The 21000-nt window shown below is 41.3% G+C and overlaps 1 protein-coding gene and 1 long non-coding RNA gene across 6 annotated transcripts in view; one reads left to right on the forward strand and one right to left on the reverse strand.

The window, feature by feature from the left end:
• Fto (FTO alpha-ketoglutarate dependent dioxygenase) overlaps positions 1-21000 on the reverse strand; it is a 399271-nt gene that overhangs the window by 37530 nt on the left and 340741 nt on the right. The window lies entirely within an intron of this gene.
• On the forward strand, positions 12087-20654 carry LOC147830681 (uncharacterized). Its single transcript, XR_015441136.1, has 3 exons — positions 12087-14760; positions 20193-20336; positions 20435-20654. It is a non-coding gene; the product is annotated as an uncharacterized LOC147830681 (long non-coding RNA).

Genomic DNA, 21000 nt, shown 5'->3' on the forward strand with positions numbered 1-21000 from the left:
GATGGCCACCCTCATCCCTCTGGGCTGAGATTAGCATGGCCATTGAGTCAATGTGCACCCTGGCTAATGCATTCACTGGTAGACAGGGATCTTCTGGAGTTCAGTCCTTCTACTAATCCACACATTTTTGAAAATAACACTTACAAGGTTTCTTTTTCTAATTACAAAAGAAAATATACAAAATGTAGAAACTCCCAATGAAAAAAATATGCATAAACTGCAATTCTCCCACCCAGACACAGTCATGCTTGGTACAGACTCTCAGTATCACCTTTTTTCTCACAAGAAATTTATAGTTTCTAATATTATTTTCTTTGTGCTTGTTTTTTTTTCTCCTTAATGAATATGCAAACTCACTCAAATTATGTGTCATGTCCTTCCCACGAAAAGATTATAACCACTGGATTAGGTGGCCCATTCCCTAAATGTTAAATGCTTGGTTCTTTAAAACACCCTGCCAGCTCATGTGACTCCATGGAGGCAAAACATGGAACTTTTTTTAGGCTCAGGTGGGGAGAACAGCCCCAGCTGGCTGGAAACTGAAGGTTAAAGAGGTCCTGAGTTTGGCTGTGTATGCTCAACCGTAAACACTAAAACGTAACCAGAGTTCTTCCTACCAGCTCAGGGACCCACAAATTTTCTACCATTCCTTGAATTATTTTCTTTTAACAGAAAAAGCTCAACATAAAACTGAAGAGATCAGTTTAATTATGTATGTGTAAAAATAATTTTTAAAATGCTTTTGTTTTTTTGGGTGATTTCTGAGGAGGAGGGGAACTATATAACTGTTGAAAGATGGCAATGATACTTCAGCCAACAGCAGTGACGGGTTTACAGAACTGGGGCTGCTGCTCTTTGCCTGGCCCCGGGAAGAGTGTGATGAACACAATCTGAAATCAATATCAGGGAACAGTTACTGCATCTCAATATTATTTGCTGAGATGGGCTGCTGGGAGAAAAGTGGGGGAAGAGAGATATATGTCAATAGCTTTAACGAAGCACTCCACAGCCATGCACAAAGGGAGGTCAAATAACTATCAGCCGACCAATCCCCACTGTAAGTAGTAAAAATGATAAAATCAATATTATTAAATAAAAAGTTAGCACTGCTATTGAACTCTCTCATGATCTTGGCAGTGCCTGGCTGAAAACGAAGGAGGCTGTTTTCTAATGTCTTTGGGGGCAAATATTTAGGATCATAAACATTTCCAAAATGTGGGGGCAGACAGGTATTTCACACATAAAGTGAGCCACAGGAACATGTGAACAATGGGGCCTGGTAACTTCTTCTGAAAACAATAATCTTTCTCACTCCTGGATGGACAACTATTCTGAGGGCCACCACAGCTGCATGTTTTAGAACTAGACTGTCCCTCTGTCCTAGATGAGAGAAGCTGGGCGAGCTCAGGGCTTTCAAAGAAAAGAGAAAGGCCCCGTTTGTCATCTTTTCTAATCCAGATATCTGGAAATTCACCAGAAAATATGATAGGAGAGAAGCAAAAGAAAAAGAAAAATAAGAAAATAAAAAAGAGGAACAGGAAAGAAAATAAGAACATTTCTAGGAGAGAACTGACCTGTTCTTGTTAGCTTAGAGGATTAGGGGGAAACATTTCAAAAGCCAAGGATGTGCTCTTCGCTGCCGGAGTTAATTGTTCAAGCTGAAGGTGGCACATAGGCAGGTACTGAGAACGATAAATTTAGGAAAAAAAAAAGATAGTCTAGCCAAAAATGCCTATGAAAGCAGCAAGCTCTAGTTATATCTATGGCAGGAATAAGAAGAAAAAAACTAGAGGAATGTGTAAAACTGAGTGACAGCCTGTCTGCAAGACTGCATTTGCTGCTCTGACCTGCATTTAAACACAGAGCTGCTTAGCCTTTTGAACACCCAAAGTTGGCTCCCTTGTTTGCATTTCATAGAAACTACTATAGAAAGTAAACAAGAACCTTTGGTGAATTATTTAGCATACAAATAAACCAGCAAAGAAGGCTAAGTAGGCCTATATGAACTAACTGGATTGAAATATTCATCTGTAAATAACCCTCCAATCTGGTGCTTTCACGTACAAATACTACATGGAACATTAGACACAACTAGCTTCTAGGGATATTTAGGCTCACTAGAGAGCAATTTTTATGTCTACTGGCATCTGTGGGTAGTGATATGGACTGACTGTTAATATAACCAACATAAAATTTATGTGAACACTCACTGAAATAGCAACACACTGTCAGACAGCTGGTGGCTGATGTGGAGCACATGCGGATTTTATATGCACTGCGTAAACTAACCTTTGCAATAAAGATTTAGCAGGTTTATTAGTTTAGGAAATCGCTATAATTAAGGATAATTCATAATGGCTGCTTATCCACTCTCCAGCAATAGCTAGCTTAATTTAGGCTCCATTTCTTTGAGCCATAAATAAGTGAGCTGCTATCTTCAGCACAGATGTGGCATTCAACCTGTTCATGTTGGCTGGTTTTTGCTTATGTTTTAATCAAAAGCATTAGTAGATAAGACTATAAAAAGCACAAGGTTCAAAATAAATTAACAAGAAATTCGTAAGTTTAAAAAAAAATCTGCTCCAAAAAAAGTAACCTCCTCTCTAGAGGTAAGACAATTCAAAGTAAATAATCCTTTTAAATGTACTGAAGGAACTTTCATTTACAAACCCAAGGAAAGAGAAAGTGACAGAGCAATAACATTAATGAACGCCAAAGAAATATGAGCATGACCTCTCTACAGTATTTCCATTTAACTGTGCATGTAATTAAAGCCTGACCTTTGCAAATGTAGCACACTCGGCTTCGCAGGAACTTCCCCTGTGATCCAACCTCAGGCTGCAGAGACGGGAGGTTTCCGCAGCAGTCTCTTGCCTGCCACGTAGGCTGTAAGGCAACGTCACACTCTTGCTAAGGTCACCACCGATGGGTCACTTTTTGTGCTGTCGCCTAGCTACGCCTGCTGCTCTTCTTCTATACATCTTGTTCATCTTTGCAGTATAGCCCATGTTTTCAGCAGGCACCAGGCATGAGTCAGCAAAAGACAAGCAATGTAAGGACCTGGGGCAGACTGTCAGCATCTTCGATGCTAACTAGTTGGTGAGCACGAACTAGGTGCAGGGCTAAATCCTCCCTGGCCTGGTTGGAATAGTCAGCCAAAGGAGAATTCCCCTCCCAGGATATTCCCCAGGGAACTGCAGCTTGATTGATGTGAGAATTTGGAATCATATTAAAGGTGAAGCTATATGGAGGCTTAAGATTAGCTTTGTTCTTGAGATTTTCATGATTGTGGAGTTAATCCCGGTGTAATGGAAAGGGTGTTGGTCTGAGTTGGAAGGTCTGGGTTACGTTCTCAGCTGTGTCACTCATCAGCTGTCATGTCCCCAAAAGGGCCTTCCCATGTGTAAATTGAGACATTATCATCTGCCCCATCTACTGCATGGACTACTGCTGAGGATCCTGGGAAGCATTGCTCACAAAGGTCTCCAGAGACAGCACAAAGTTCCAACCCAACCACTCACTAGTGGTGACAAACACTCTAGGCCCTAGTTTCCCCATGGTAAGGCAGGGCTGATAATACCTGCGTTGTGTACCTCACTGTGTTATAAGGGTCAAGAGATATATTATGTGCAAAAGTGGTTAGTAAACTGGAGAGAGCTTTAACCGTGTCAGTTATTTGAGCCAGGTGTCCTCCTGATAGCTTCCAGAGGTGCTACTGGAGTCTGGGTTCCAAATATACCAAAGTCCTCAGAGTCACTCACATCAGAGGGGGATGGGGAGAAGACCTGGAGGAGACAGGTGATCCCAAGTGTTGATGGGAACCATGCCATGGCCCCTTAGAATGGGCTGGGCATGTCAACTTAAAAAAACTGTATCTCACCACGAAAATAAATTTCCATTCCTAGAAAGATATAAAAGGTACTCGGTTTTCTCCACGAATAGCTTTACATGATGATGAGTAGGAGAGCCACAGTAAGTTAAGCTCTTCAGAAGTTCTTCTCCCAAGGCACACTCATTCAGAAGTTAGGTTTGGAAGTAAAATGAAAGGAAATTTGCATCATTCAACACTTTTTATTGAAAAATTTGGGTCCTCAGTGTTCTGACTTTGGGCTGGGAATTTAGCTCAGTGGCACTGTGCCTGCCTTGCAAGCGCAAGGTCCTGAGTACAATCCCCTGTACCAGGAAGAATAAAAAAAAAAAAGGATGTGACAGTGCTCTGACTTTTCCTGCCTACCAACTTGGAATGAGCACAGAAGAACAGCAAAGAAGCAGCCAAGGACAATAGAAAGGGTGGTGTCAGCACATGTCAGCCATCCCTCCTGCCAGTGCTCTTGCCTCGGTGCCCTAAGTGGCCAGAACAGGCAGGAAGGGGCTGGACAGCTTCTGGGAGAACCCCTCCAAATGAGTGGAAAGATATGCAGCCAAAGAAAGGCCTCTTACTTGCATTTCATCACAAAGGCCCAGGAAGCAGCATGACCTTAGGTCCCAAGTTAATAAAAGCAGTCACAGAGTTCCCTACAGCCGCTGGGGCTCTGGTTATCTGGTGTGCTTACCTGCCATTCTGTGATGGCAAGTAGCTCACCCTCTTTAAATTCATGTACAGGCCTATTTAATCAGGTGTGCACTGGGAGATTTATATCCCATTACACAAGTGTTCTTGGAAGAATAAAAATCTAATGCTTTGAGTTGTAAAAGAGCGTTGGATCACAGAATGAGGGAGCAAGTGGGGTCAGGCAGCAGTGTAGCCGTTGCCCACTCCAGCATTCAGACTGAACATATTAGGCCAAAATGAGGAACATATTTATCAGGAAAATCTTCTATTCTTTTAAAATAGAGTTTCCTTTAGGAGTCAAAGTTCACAGGAACATTTACCATTCTGGTGCACAAATTGACATCTTTAATAAGGCTTCTTGAAATTCAGAATTTAAATCACAGTTAGAATGATAGGGTCAAAACATGTCAAACTAAGCACCGAAGGTCAAAAAAATAATGTTTTCATTATAGCTGAATTGGTTTAAAATATTTTCAGCCTCTCAAAATGATAAACTAAAAAAATCAAGAAGCTTAAAACCAACAAATAGACTCCAGGGTTTTCTGAATAAATATCTGGTCACAAAGGCTTACCTTGACAGGAGAATAAATGTCTAGATACATAGCACTCAAGTAGAAGTAGTACTAGTAATAGCAGCAACAGTACTAGTGGTAATAGTAATAGTAATTTAAGTTACATGTAATCATTTTTGAGGAATCAGGGTTCCAGAAACACAAGTACCCTATGTTAAATTCCTATAAGTAAAATTAGCCAGATATTGTACAGTTGTGATAGATCATATATACTGGCAAAAGTGATAGTAAAAGAGCAGGGCAAGAGGACTAACCTGGGAAAAAGGCAGTTTATTGTTCCAATTCATTTTTTAAAAGCATTACATTAAAAATAGTCAGAACAAGGACTTGATAGATAAGCCTCACTGCTCAGCATCCACCCATCTTATTAAGGCTAGCAATCTTGATAGCTGATAGAGAAACAGATGCTTGAATATTGCTTTACTCCAATTCCTACCTCTGCTAAACTGAAGAGAAGTCTTAGGGACTATCCTGTCTGAAGTCTCTAGATCTCTGATACAGTTATGCTTATCTCTGAGGTCAAAATAATCGTTCAATACAAAGGAAAGAAAAGGGCTTCAAATGGCTGTACAGAGTCTCTAGCCTTCTGTCCAAATCCCTGATGGAGACTCAAGTAGGTTTTACTTTTACACTTATGTTTACTTTTCACTTCAAATCTATTTCATAACCTTCCAAGAGGATGACAAAATATAGTTAGGCATTTATGATCTTCAGGATAATTTTTAAGAAGATGGTATATTCTGTCTAATGACAATGGATTTTAACTGTAAAACAGTGTTGTTCAGATTTAAAGCCTGAGCAGGTCTGCTGGCATTGAGCCTGTTTTTTCTAATGATTCCCTCCGAATTTCCTCCCCTGAAGCCAAGCAGGTTCCCCACCAGAAACAGCAAACCTTGCCAGCATAAAATATAAATATAAGGCTCCTGCTTCTGTCTGCCCTTTGCCTGGTGCCACTGATATTACCCAGTGTAGTGGCAATATTTTGCTAACTATCATAACTTGGACTCATTTGATTTGCAGATGGGGACCCCTATTGGTCTAAGGAAAATCCCAGGGAAAGTGGAAACTAAGCACAGTTTTCTTAACTCAATATGCCTGAACTTACCAATAAAAATACACAGCATCTGCAGCTCTACTTTGTAAGGAAAAAATAGAGTGCTGAAATCCTTCCCTCCCACTTGCACCAATACACACACACACACACACACACAAAGTCTATGTCTCCCAATGAGGCTCTGAAGTTAACCTTCTCACACACTCTGCAGGCCAAGTATGCACACCCGCACTTTACTCCAGCTGCCTGTGTCACCAGAGTTGCAGTCCATCTCCTTGCTGACAGATCACCATGTTGGGCAGGATTTCCAATCCTTCATGACTATCTATTTGTCACTGCAGGTGAGTGGTGGCACTCAGCCTGATCCCCAGCCACTTTCACAGTTACTTATCTGTCTTTATGGATTCATCCTGTGTGTCAAGCCAGCGCATAACAGCATTACTGTCAGGGTGACAAAACTGTCCCCAGAGTGCCACAAATGATTCTCTCTCCTTATGGCTGCTAGCAGGAGGAAACACAGTGACACTATTTCGCCTCCCTCATCCTTCTCTAGCCCTAGCCTGGTCCAGCATCTCCTCCTGCAGGTAGAGCTAGCTAATGATGGTTCGGGTAAGACCAGCTCCCATGGCCTGCAGAAATTCTATTAAAAAGGGGAGGGCAGAGCTGAAGTTCACTGCAGGGCTTCCTGCAAAGTGTAAGGCTCTTGTCACCTGCTCTTGGGTGAAGCATATCACCGAGGAAGCCAGAGTGTGGGTCCTCCCTCCTCCTGCACTCCCAAGGCCTGTCACTCCCCCCTTCCCCAAGCACACATACAGTACACAGCCAAAGGACCTGAAAGGCTGTTGACTGCTAAGCCTGTAAATCTGGACTGCAATGTCAAGCTGAGATTTGAATGTTGTCATTTTGGGAGCAGAAATATTAACTGGAACTAATAATAAATAAGAATTTCAAGAGTACTTTGGGTTTGCCAAATGATTTGTAATCATTTTTGTGAGTTGACTGCTTCAAAAATAACATCTCATTTCTTTTCTGTTTTTAAATGGAGCCCCAGTTCTATTTTTCTCTGCAGGCTTCCTTCGAAATGTAATTTTGACAGCAATGTGGTGCCTGTGGCCATGTTACTTGGAAAGAAGGTTTCTGCGTTTCCTTTATTTTAATCCCACAACAGCATGCCAAAATTAACGCATCAAGAGAAAACACTGAAATTTTATTGCCATCAGGAACTTGCTCGAGGATCCTACATACAGATATGCTGGCCCTGCACCAGGTCCACAATATTTCACTGGCCTGCTCAGCATGACCTTCTAATGCCACTCAACAGTTTCACAGATCCCTCCAAAATCAAGGTCAGTGGAGCACAATGCTGTCCACAGGGCAGTCACACTGTACTTTGGGGCTTCATTAAGTGTTGGAAAAATAGATAGTCAACAAGGCGCTCTACTCACCAGGTGGAATCAGGGATGAAGTCAAGTTGGAAGCCTTGGCTTTTCCTCTGAAAGGTCAAGTGAAATACAAGTGCACACGTGCAGCCCCATACATACAATACACACACCAGATCAGGCGCTCCTCAAACTCTGCTTTTGTTCTTATCCTGATGAGCACTCACTGTCGGGAGTTTTTTTAAATAGGTTCAAGCTGATTTCTGACACTGGAAAAACAAACCTAAAAGCAATTTAGAAAACACCTGCCCATGAAGTCAGATGGCAAAATATCTAAAGCTTCTCTAGAAATCTGTGACCTCAGAGGCTGACATGGTTTGATGGGAAATTTAATGTAATAGGCTGCGAAAGCCAAGAGGCCTGTTGTCAGCAATGAAGTCTGAAAGTTAGCAGAATTAATAACACTGTACAATGGAAGAGCCCTCAAGGGACAAGGCTGCAGAACCAGGGCAGTGGGGAAAAATGACTTTTGAAGTCATTTCACTATGACATTCTGTCATCACTGCTAAACGGAAATAAAAAATCATCTGAATCACCGCATGTTTCTTTGTGTGTCCTTCCCTTATCTAATATAAAGTAATAACACCCCACCCAGGCTGGGAATGGACCCTCGAGGGATTCTGAGAGCTCCATTTTGAATCACTAAATGCAATAAGAATAAATGCAAGTGGGAGTCTGTTTAGCAGAGAATGATGCCTGGGCTTTTGCCCATCGAAAGCCAATAAATCTCAATGCTTCAACAAGAGATGAAAATGGTTATCTCATCATTGCAGTGCCAGGGTGAAATTTTCTCTGAGCCAGAGTATTTTTATAGATGATTTATGTCTGCGAAGGATAGTTATTTAGCAAAATGGCAGATAATGATGAATAGAAAGTAAATATGAATAGCAGCAAGGGAGTGGTGCTTTGCTTCCGCAACAGACCAGACAAAATACCTCCATAAAGTACATGCCATAGATAATTGCCATTACACTGAAACTAGCATCCCTCTATGACTGGGAGTGAAATACAAATGAGCCAATCTGATTTAGTAAGTGATTGCTTTTTGTTGTTCTAGAATACATGCCCCAGGAGTCTGCTAATTTTCCTTGAAAGCATACTTTGTGTCTATAGAACAGAGGGTAAGAGCACAGGCTCCAAGCTACCCTGATTGGATTTAAATCCAGCACAACTTCCTAGTTGTTACACTTTGGGTAAGTCCTTACCCTTTCTAAACCTTAGTTTCCCTATCTGTAAAATGGAGGTAATAGTATTGACCCCTGAGCATTGTGCCAAGGATTAAATGAGGCAATAAGAAACAGCTCACATGATTTGTTGCACTAAGTTAATGCTACATCAAGATTAGCTATCACTAGCATTTTGGGACTAGTCACCCAAAAAAGGATTACACTTCTAATTTTATCAAGTCTTCTTCAGTTGCTGAATCTTTCACTTGGGCCCAGAGTGAGATCTAAAAAAAGGAGAGTTAAAAGTAGAAAATCTACCGTCTACCCATTAGGCAGACGCCAACATTTATCCAGCACAATTTTTGACCATTCCACCATTACTCCCCTTAATTCTCAAACCATATAAAATGGTCACATTATCAAATTTAAAGAGAAGCAAGAAACAAAATTATTCATGGAGTTATAATAGAAAGGAAGTCTATTTTAAAAAGAAACAGAACTGAGTTTTTGGAGCCTTTGAATAAAAGATAAGTTGACTGCACACAGAATGTCAAAATGAAATGGAAGGAAGCTATTTTTTTTTTTTTTACTTTTTTTGTACTGAAGCACTACACAAGAAAAAAAAACTAATTATAGTTTTAAATGTCCAAAACGCCATGTCCACCAAAAGCCCGATGCTCATTAGTACTAGTAATTAACTTTACAACTGTCAACACAAACAGCACACAGGCTGACAGATAGAGAGTAGCTCTGAGGGTGCTAATAAATCCGGAAATAACAACTTGACACACAGATGCACAAAAGGATGCAGGTGATAAAGAAATGTTGACATCAAATCTAATTATCTTCGAAACGGCCAACTACTGCACGAGGCACAGTAATGCACTGTTATTGCTGGTGATGGGCCCCACCGGAACGGCGCTTAACCACTGCCTACAACCGAGCTTTTACAGCCTCTTGTCAGAGCTGCTGAGGACAATATCAAACAGGAAATTATGAGTGCCATGACCCCTCCAAGTCAAAAATCCAGTGATGAATATGGGCTCAGCAAGGCATGGCAGATTACCCCCTTACGAGTTCTAAAGCTGGGATGATATATGACATTTTTATCAGGCACTTTCTCAGGAATGTCACCAAGAGGGAAAATAAAGGCCCTGCAAAGAGACGACTAGGTGAATTATGCAACTGTAATTGCCGATCATAACCTGATATGAGTTGAAATTGCTCTGTTTTCATATTGAGATAGCATAAAATTGTCAGGAAATGCAATGGCTCCTTAATGTGGGCTAGATGAGTCTAATATTCTGATCATTTTTCACTCGGCTGCAAGGTAAATCGAGCTTCCTTAACACAGCCACTGTGGCCCAGGGCAATTGAGGGGCCCAATTTTACACTTGAATTGAGCAAATATGTGTAAACTACGATTTTTCATATTTTCTGCATGCATAAGAAGATGAAACATCTTTATCATCTGTATTGTCTGGCTGAGCTTATACAAAATATTAGTTTATCTCTCCTACTTTGGTTCATTCCATAAGCGAGACACATAGATCTGAAGGACAGGCAATATCCCATATATAAAACAAGTCCATCTTTTATGCAGTCTCATTTCACACGTTTTCCTATTTAAAACAACCACTACCACAAAAAAATAGACATAGCAGTAGCATACAAAGAAAAAATTTTTTTAAAAAAAAGAGGGAGCAGAAGAAAGCCAATAAAGCCCCCAAATATAACCAACTGTTCCATCATTTTCCTGTTCATGCACAGTGGTGGGGAAAAGCCAAATAATCTTCAGTGTGGCTCCTAAATTGTCTCTCTTTCCCCACTTAAGTCAGTTCTACCTGCAGAAGGATAGTATCAGCATTTTATTGCTTTCCCACTGGGGCCTGCGGCAAAGGGAAAAAGAATGTGCTGACTTTCTTCCCCCTTGAAGCCTACTCTAAGCCTGGGTCATCCTGACAGTATTACTGGGGTTGTCTGGTGCCTGGTTCTTGCTCCTTCCTAAGCCCTACCACCAAGGGGAAAGGGTCCAGGCCTCGCAGAGTTGCTTCTTGACTGCACAGTGAATTTTCCTCTCCACAACTTCTGCTACCCCTCCCATTCACAAGCTTAGTCAGCCACACAACACCTTCCACGTACAGGGAGGAAATGCTCTGCGGAGCCCCAAAGACAAGGCCCCGCAAAGAGGTCTACTAAGGAATCAGCCATGATAAGGGTCCCTATGAAGATGTGCTCCTCCACTATGATTTATTACCAATCATCAATGTATTGGGGCTTTATTGTCTGATGTCTTTATCTTCACTGCATTCCTTATTCTGTTGGGCTCAGGCTGTGACTCATACCCACCTGCCATGTTTAGCCTCGAGTCACAGTGAAAGTCACATTTATACATCTAGCAAGCATACAAAGCATTAAAATAATCCCACTTTTTTTTGTCCTTTAATCAAACCTCCGGGTTCTATCAAAAGAATCCCCAGGAATAAGGTGTTAATGACAGGGAGAGGAGGAGGAGTAAAGAAAACTGACAAAACTGCCAAGAGCCACTCAAAGTGAGTCACATTCAGCATGGGATGCTCATCAGCTCCACAATGAACAAGGCAATGGGAAACAGTGCTAAACAAGGCTTGCCAGAACTGTCCAAATCCAAGCCGAGGCACAGTGAGAAAGGAAGAGCTATTCGTGATGAGCTTGTGCAGAGGAAGGGAAAGAAGGCTACTTACACGAAACCATGGTCAACTGATGGTCCTTCATTCCAGTCCTTCTTTGTATGCTCACTGCACCTGTGTGGTTCCTCAGTACTATTTGTTCACAAATACATCTGTCTCTTAGACTGAAAGCATCTTGAAGGCAGGACCTTGCTTTATTTGTTGTAGTTTCCTCAGCACCTAACATAGTCCCTGGCAAAGCTGGCCTTTGACAACCACTTATTGAATGAATAAGTGAGTTGCTGCATGTGGTAAAATGGCTAATGCGTTCCTTATTTAATGCTGTGTAACAAATTACCCCCAAAATGATGGGCTTAAAGTTTTTGTGGGTCAAGAATTCAGGAGCTGGGTAGTCTGGTTAGGGTCTCTGTGGTCAGTGGTCCAGATAGAATCAGATCACGAGTCACTATGCTGCCTTTTATGATCTAGTTGCTCCCCCTTATTCCTTTGTTGAAGTGAGTCACCAGGTCTGCCCCCACACCCATTAAAAAGGAGTGGAGTACACAAGGCAGGAATACTAGGTGATGGGGACCTTTGGGGGCCATCCTCATGCTGGATACCACTGCCAGGTTTTAAAGACTGAATTCAACCAATATTTATTGGGTGTCCTTTTTTACTGAATACACCTTGCATTGACTGCTAGGGATATAATAGTCAGTGAGTGGAAGGAGTGGAGAGTGGAAGGGGACTTACAAAGAGTTAAGCTGCTGTGTATATGTACCAATTCCTCCTGATGAATGTAACCATTATGTACTGCAAACATGTACTAATAAAAACAGAAGTTAAAGAAAAGGTCAGTGGGAAGCAAGGTATATGGCTCCACCCCTCCCAGAGTTTACAGTCCAACAGGGAAGCTGGGTATTAAACAACCAGAGTAAGAGTATTTCCCCTAAGGGAAAGTGGTGGGGATGGAGGTAAGAATGTCCAAGCACAGAGCACCCTAAGCTTAAAATATATACACTGGAATCATGAATATTTAGACAGGTTGCAGTATTTTGTATGCTATTATTACGCACTAGCCATCTTTTAGCCTTTTCCTCAAGGAAGAATTATACATTGTCCTGAAAATACAGTGCTCTGTTGTGATGTTGAGCCCTTTCTAGGTACCAAGAAAGAATCAGAGATAGTTATCAGCTTTCACTCTTAAGGAACTTCAGGGCAGGAGGGCAGAGACTTTCTCAGTTGTGCAATATTAAGTTTGTAATAAAACACCTTTATTCTTCAGACACAAAACAAATCATTGGTACAGATAGAAATTCCGCTTTCTGAGCCCTAAAGATATCTTTTAAATCATTAGGTAATGGGGGAGTAAATTATGCCCATAAGAGATCTAAGCCAAACTAAACCAAAACAAAACTTCCCATGTAATTTAATTTTTATTTTAAAGTATGTATTGGAAATACAAGAGTGTAAGTTTTTTGGTTTTTCCGTGTGTGTGTGTGTGTGTGTGTGTGTGTGTGTGTGTGTGTTTTAATCGGAGAATCGACTCGTTTCTTCCTAGGGAATCTTTATTGAGTTGCAACACACTCAATATTATTAAGAATTCTGATCAGAGGTAAACATGCAAAAATACACAGCCAAGGGGATTAAGACTCTTTGTTAGTGTTTACGTTATCTGTTTTTAATTCCTATATATCCTTTCTTTATCTCAGTGTTTCAACACTAATTGCAAAACAGCCCTCACTAACAGTAATGAGCCCCTGGCCCTTTGCAGACCTCCAGACATAGCTCCTTGCCATAGATAAGGCTGCCCCTTAACAAAGCTCTGCAAGTGGATCAAGGTCTTTTACTGCTTTTCCACTTTCTTTTGCTCATCTGGCCTTCCAGAGGCTAACCCTGTTCACTAAATCATGTAGTTCAGGGTGATATCTTTAGTCTGTTGAAAGTGTCTAACCTCAGCTGAGTTTCTTCTGAAATAAATATGCTGGTTTTGGCCTCTTCAAGATACTTCCCTTCTTCAAATGGAACAATTTGAACATCAGGATATTAGAGCACTCATTTTACCTGGGTATGAGGCAAGCCTGGACAAAAACTGGGCCCTGTTGTCACTGTGAATCCTAGTGCACTGGTATGGGCTAACTGAAGCTAAATTAATCTTATTCTCAAGATTTCAAGGCAGCATGATTTGATTCTCCATCCTTTCCTCCCATGAAATTTCATGCTGCATTTTGGATAAATAACACTCCCTGGGTTCTGCTCACATTGGAATCATAGGAGTGTCAAAGGAAGAGAATGAGCTCTTACATCAATGGGGTTGTTCAACTGCCACTTACTCTTATTTTATTTAGCAAAGGAGGGACTGTGATCTGCCTTTTCTTTCTTTTAGCCCCAATTTCCCACTCAGCTCTTTCTATGATTATAAATATCTTTTACTCTTTTTTCATTACAGAGTCACCTACACATTGAAATGGTACCTATTTCATCTTCCTGTCTTGTCTCTTCCTGTACACCCCTTCTAGAGACTTAATTCAAGGAACGTTGCTAAGCAACAATACATCATAGCAGCCAGTCACCAATTACTAATTGTCCTCAGCACTTTAGCCTCACAATTCTGGACTGCCTGTGACAACGGCATGTAGGTTGATGGCCAAAATCATATGTGGAGGATTCTTAGCTCAGTGAAGATCTAGGCAGTAATAACAATGTACTATCATCATGGCAGTAACAAAGACTTCTAGGCTCACACTCACCAAATCATTGCATGTTTATAAGCCCATCAGCTTGGCACTGACCTCTCTTTCCTGCTCAGGAGATAAATTGGAGGTATGGCTGAAAATATCTGAACACATGCACTGATGTAAACGTGGGTACCGGCATTTCACACACATTCACCTTCCTCCCCACTGGTACCCTCCCCATTACTACAGCTTCTAGTTGAATTGAGGATCTATTAGTAATCAAATTTCAGCCTCAATTTTATGGTTAGTGTAATGGAGTTAATTTCTCTAATGCTAGCGGTTCATGGAAGGGGTCTCTTGTGGCAGCACAGACCTGGGATTCGCAGCAGCTGTCAGAAGATACCACTAAGGAATTCTTGACTAGCTAAGATGCAACCAGGCAGAAAACTCATTACACAGTGCTAAATATACTTAATCACATCTATTAGAGAAAAATGAACTTGATAATTACAACAAATAACTAAACTGCAGAAAGTGCTCAAGGAAAAAAAACCACACCAGGATTTAAGTGTACAGGGAATCTGAGAGGCACAGGACTAAAGGGAAGCAGGGAACACATCTCTTTGTGCTGAAGGAGAAAACAGTCTCCAGGTAGGTTGAGTCGATTTAAGTTACCTAGGAAAATGACAAATTTACATTTCAAAAGTGCCCTTGTTTATTTGATATATGTAAAATTTTAATTAGAAAGAAATCTTCAGAGGGTGAATGCTTTGTAGACAGGTTCTCAGTGGTGGGGTGGGGGTGGGGGGCTGTAAGGGAGCCCATGGTAAACACTCAGTGTGACAAACAAAGATCTATAATAGCTCTGTGGCGCAAATGACTTCCCTGGAGCCTAACAAATGTTGAGAGTCAAATTTGTCTTTTTCTCTGTCACAAATTTTGAAGTCCCTTAGTGGGGGGAACTTTACTATTTCTGATTAAGGAATCTACAGGAGGAGCCCTGGGTGAATGTCACCTATCAAGTTTTTGAGTGTCTATCCTGGTACAGGAAAGGAGTCACTACTCCTGGGGGTGGGTCAGGGCAGTTTGGACTCTGGGAAGGAAGGCCACAGAATTAGGTTAACCTTGGACCAAGATCAGGCAGGAAATATCTTTGGAAATTGGGAAGGGAACAAGAAAACTGGTCATCGATAAAACTTCTTTCAGAAGAAATGGAGGATGGGTAGTGATATTAAGGACCAGAATAAAGGCTAAAGATAGTGGTAGCCCACCTCAGAGTCTTGAGGATGTAGCATGAGCCTGGAGGAGCCAAGCTCTTTGGCAACTTCCTCTCTGCAGAGAGGAAAGACAGACACAGTTTTTAAACACAGAAGTGGTAGGATGGTTTCACCTCTGTAAAGTCTGCTAAATAAAAATATACTGTTTTACATTTGGCCACCAATGGCAGCAGGCAACCCATTTACCCCAAATCCTGGGTAAATCAAGTCAAATCCATATACCCACACCAACATTCAGGAAGCCCTTGGCTCTTATTATCCATATTTTAAGGAGAATGAAAACATAAACAATAAAGTAGTTTTCCCCAAACACACAGGTTTCCTGATCAGAGGTTTACTTCTCTGTCTTACTGTTTAGGTAGACTAACCTTTTGCATAAGGTGAGGAACATTCTTGGCTTCGTCTCCTATATCCAGCCAGCTTAGTCTGTAACCTTGCCCCAGGTTCCCTCCAAGAAACTCTTCTTCCCTGACTCATAGCACAAGGCCTTCCAGTGTAGTCACTTTTATCTAATCCAGCAACATCCCACTCTTCTGGCTAGAAATGAGGCAAATGAACACTTCTGCTGGGAATGCTAGGACGAGGTCTCTCACTTTCCCTGAGGAATGTGACAATGGGGGGCAGCTGCTGTAGCCACCTCTTGGTGATCAAGAGAGGACAGTCTGATTGAAAGTAGAACCAATACTAAGGAAGGAGAAGCAGGAACAAAATGACAGAGGACACCTCATTGGAGGTGCTCAAATCACACTGTACTAAAGCCAGATACTCTTGACCTTTTCAGAAAATTAAGCCAATACACATCACTTTCCCCATGATAAAACCACCCTCTTCAAGCTCCATCAGGTTCCGTCCCCCATTTTCAACTGAAAGAATCCTGATGGAACATTAACCTTACGGCTCCATGTAGACTCAGTCTGACCTTGAAGAGGATACTATATTAAATAAAATGACACAGAGAAGAGTAATTCTGTGTCTTACAAAGAAAGACCTAAGCCAGTGACCACTGACTTTGTCTTTAGTGCCTGGGAAGGGCATTTCGGGACCTGGGCTGCAGCATGGTGGGCACTGGGCACTGGACCTTAGAGCTGGGTAGAGAGATCAGAGGATGTGGGAGCATCAGCCTAAAGCAGACATGCAGCTGCACTGTGTTTCATCACATATCAATTTTTACTGAAAAGAAAACCATACAAATTTAATCAGCTCTTCATATGGAAATATTTAACTTTTTCCCCTGGAGTTGTCTGATATTATTGTTTTAAGAGTCAGGATTAAAAAAAATCAAGATGTGTGATAGTGGTGGACACAGAAAAGCATCCATTTCTGGCAGGAATGAAAGTCTCATTTCCAGTAGGCTCAAGTCTTAAATGCACTGGCGTCTCTGTCAATTGACTGGCTCAATGAAGAACATATTACATGCCCATAACCATGAAGTACAGGACGAGAACAATCCATCCTGCATACCCATCACCCCCCACTCGAGGTAGGATACTATTATCGGTGAGAATAATATGATCTCAGAAAAGCTCCTGTTGCCCACAAGTTTAGAGAGTGTTCTATTTTGGTATCCAAATTTCTGAGGTTTCCATTTGCTCCTTTGCCCTTCAGAGATATTATCGGACAACCTTGTTCCAGAACTCCCAATCTCTGAAAACATACAATGTGGAACTCTTACATATATACTCATTAAAGAACTATGTTCTCTCTCAGTAGTCGTAAAATGTAAAACACCTCTTAAAAAAGACTTTCTTTGTTTCCCAGCCAAGGGCACATGAGACAAAAGAAGCTGCTTTTTTAAATATGATTTTAAAACACTGTATTAAATAAAATGAAGTATTCATATACAGGGTAGATTTTAAAATGAGGTCTGCTTTTGAGATCTGAGACATTTTTAAAGGCCAATGTGATGTCACCTAGCAGGCCAAGCCAAGAATTTTCCATCTCACAAATAAGTCATCAGAAACTCTAGGGTGCTGAGTGTGGTGGCACATGCCTGTGATCCCAGCACTGAGGCTGAGGTGGAAGATTGCAAGCTCAAGACTGGGCCTGGGCTACACAGCAGGTTCAAGCCGCCCCCCCAAAGGAAAATGAACTTAGGTGAGTGGGGAAAACATAGTGTATTGGTCACTAACTGGATTAGGAAGCCAAATGAATTTGAAGAGCACACAATAACTATACCAAGGAACCTGCAAAACCTTGCACAGACCCAGCCAGTATGGCTGTTCTGGATTGCCCTGAACCATGGTCTCAATTCTTCATAACTTCTAACCTTGACAGACTTACAAAGCCATAACACTTGTTGGCAGTGCATCTATTAAGGTGCCAATCAATACCCAGATTAATTTTCTTGGGTGCTATTTCACTTTATGGTGGAAGATCTGTCTAGTCACTAAATGCCCTGAGATAGGCCAGCCATCAAGATAGAAACCCTGACCTTCTCCCTTGGAGGGGAAGAAATGTCGGACACTGTTAGCAGTTGAGAAGATACTTGAGAGGAGTTAGTACTTTTTGGAACCCAAAGCACAGAAAACTAATGTCAACATTATGGATAATGCTTTTTTAGAGGAAAAAGAAATCCCATTTCTATTATGCAATCAGGAAATTGAAGATGTCTATCTCCAGATAACCAACTGCTTGTGGTGCGATTTCGTTTGGAAACTTTCACATAGACTGTTTTCATACTGTCTGTTCTGGGTTCTCTGTCACTTCATATTGACTTTTTTTGCTCTCTGTAGCAAATAAATCAGAAAGTTAATAGTTCTGTTGATTTGTTGGAGCTTTTTTTCCCCTCTTAAGAAAATAAAGAAAAGAATAGCTTTAAAGGGGGAAAAACTGATCCCAGTGTGTTAACAACTCCATTGCGGTTTCAGGCTGTGGTCATGCCAACTGTCTAGTAAAAAGAGAAATTCCACTGTAGCAGAAGTAATAAAATCTTCTTTTAAAGCACAAATACCATGCAGGGAGGAAACGTAAACCCTTGCATTGGGACTATGAAGGTGGGGGTGGTTTGAGGTAAAATATGGACTGGAGTACTAGCAATTGTTGGTCACCATACTGCTTTGGATAATCTTTAACCCAAAGCAGCTGTTTCTATGACCCAGAATCTTCTCTTCTTAATCCATCACCCAGAGGACTTTAGGAAGATGTAAGCTATTATCTGAAGCTATCTTCATTGTTATTCATATGACGAAATATTTATCACCCACTCTGCCTTTTCAAAGAAGCTGATCTCTGAGATGGATAGTTAGAAAATTCTCATCAGCTTGACAGCATGCTTATGGCAAGCCAAATGTGACTGCTTCCAAACCAAAGAAAGAGGCACTTAACATCTGAGCCTCATATCTGGATTCCTAGGACTCATAATTGACAAATAATTGACTTTCCTTAAAATCAGGGTCAAAGCTCCCCAAATTACCACCCTTGGTGATGAACACACTGGGCCAACTGTTCCCAGGCAGCCAGGAGGAATCCTGTCTGCCCCACAGGCTCTCACTCAGTTACTCCAACAAAAGGCAGCAGTTGAATGTAGAGAAAAGTCAAGTGAAAAGAGCTGGGATCCTGTGACACCAGGCATTCAACAGCCAGATTGTTTTCACACAATCACTCAATATCTCTGATGATGGCCATACTTGGAAGGGGGATCTATTTGCCAGGTAATGCTTTGACACTGAAAGTCAGCAGAATGCAAAGCCAAATTTCTGTTTCCTAATGCAGGCTCTTCATTAAAACATTCACATCCATGGTCCACAGCCTAATCCTGGGAAAAAAGCCCTCCAAACAAGGCTGGGCCCCATGAATGGATACCTAGGAGTTTTAACCTCCTGATTTTCCCTTTCTCTATTCCCACTTCCTAAATTCCATCTGAAGGGAGGGAAGGAGGAAGGGATCCAGGGAAGGTAAACTGGACTGCAGCAGCAGCAATAGCAGCAGCTGCTGCTGCCCAAGCCACCACCCTAACACTTTCATGAATTAAATACAAAGATACAAAGACACATATTTCATTTCATCTGGTTTTTTCTTCAAGTCCTCCCACCACATGAGCTGTATGTAAACATTACAACTTTCCCCTCACCACTTTGGACTTAATTGTATTCCTAATTGAAAATGAAAATTAACTTGCTTTTGATCAATTCCAGGTGGTAGATCAGCCTGAAACAGGAGCAGAGCATTTTTTCCTCTCTGAGTGACCACACACACACGTGCCCATAAATACCAGCATGTACTACTGGTGTAAACAGGCAGCCCCTTCTTTTTTGCACAAGGGCCTCTAGTGTCTCTGTCTCTTTTCCCTTTGCTGATTGGCATCATTCAATTTTTAATAAAAAGATTTACAAAAGTGACGATACTTGTGGAAATAAACTGCTGACAGACTCGCTGAGTTAAGTGCGTAATTAAGGCTGTGGAACTACAGATGTTGAACAATGGTGGCTCACATCAAGATGTATGCAGTGGTATCACAAATAACCTGGCATCTGGTTTCTTTATCTAAGTACCTTTCTTACGGTTTGGATCTTAATTTTTTACAGTTGACAGCAGTGTTATTTGAGCCAGTCAGTGGCATCTGGCTGCTGGGGGAAAAAAATAGAAAGAAAGAAAGGAAGAAAGAAAGAGGAAAAAAAAATCTCCATGCACTTTAATTAATTGTGGAGAAATTACATGGTCCTTCAACCGTGTAGTTTGTCATCAGTGCACATTACAGATTTATATTAGATGTTTCTCCACAGTGTCAGGAATAATTAAAAGGGGGTAGGAAATGATGCCAACTAGCAATGCTTTACATCAGTGGTGAAAGTTTTATATTTATTACAGCCAAACAATTTTAGAAGAAGATGTCAACTCAGAGGCTTGACTGTGCATGGAATACATATCAGACTGGAGGAAAAGCCAATGCTCCACAGCTACCAGCATAATGAGAGAGGGCTCATGTTTAATCTATCAGGCCGACGAGAATTGGTATGGCATGCCACAGTTATTAATGACACGGCATCCCCTTTTCTCATAAAAACATTCACCCCAAACAATAAGTAACATATGCTTTTTTCTTTTTCCAGAAATGATCGTCATCCAACTGCTCTTTCTGAATCTAATAAGAACAGAAGTGCCAACAGTACCCAAGTCACTTTTTTTGGTCAATTAATCTGTGCCACACTTATGGCTTGGGCAGCACCGGTGGAATGATTTAGGAAAAAGATACTGAAATGACTTTTGCCTTCACTGAGCACATGATTGAGGTCTCCCTGCCAGGGCCTTCCATAAAGACAGCCATCCCTACACAGCAGCCATTGTGAATCATTTTTACCCACACAAGCTCAGAAACTCAGATCTTAGCTTCTTTATTCCTGATACCATGAATAAGCCTCAAACATATTCATTTCCAGAGATCCAGGGACTACCTTTAGAAATCAAAGGTCATGAAAAAGTTCTTAGAAACATTTTTAAATCCACAGCGAAGGTTCTGGAACAGCCATCCACATGCTATCAATCTTTTCGTTTGCTCTTCCAATAAAGCAGATTTCTTTTTGTATCATCAGTGTATCAGGCAGCACATTCAGGGGATTATTAGACACCCTCAACCTTCAGTGAGCGCCTTGCAGAATAGTCAGTGTGCACAATAATC

The sequence above is a fragment of the Heterocephalus glaber genome, unplaced genomic scaffold, assembly GCF_053883595.1.
Source record: "Heterocephalus glaber isolate CG9 unplaced genomic scaffold, H.glaber_assembly_v1.0 deba00000071, whole genome shotgun sequence".
Classification (NCBI taxonomy): domain Eukaryota; kingdom Metazoa; phylum Chordata; class Mammalia; order Rodentia; family Bathyergidae; genus Heterocephalus; species Heterocephalus glaber.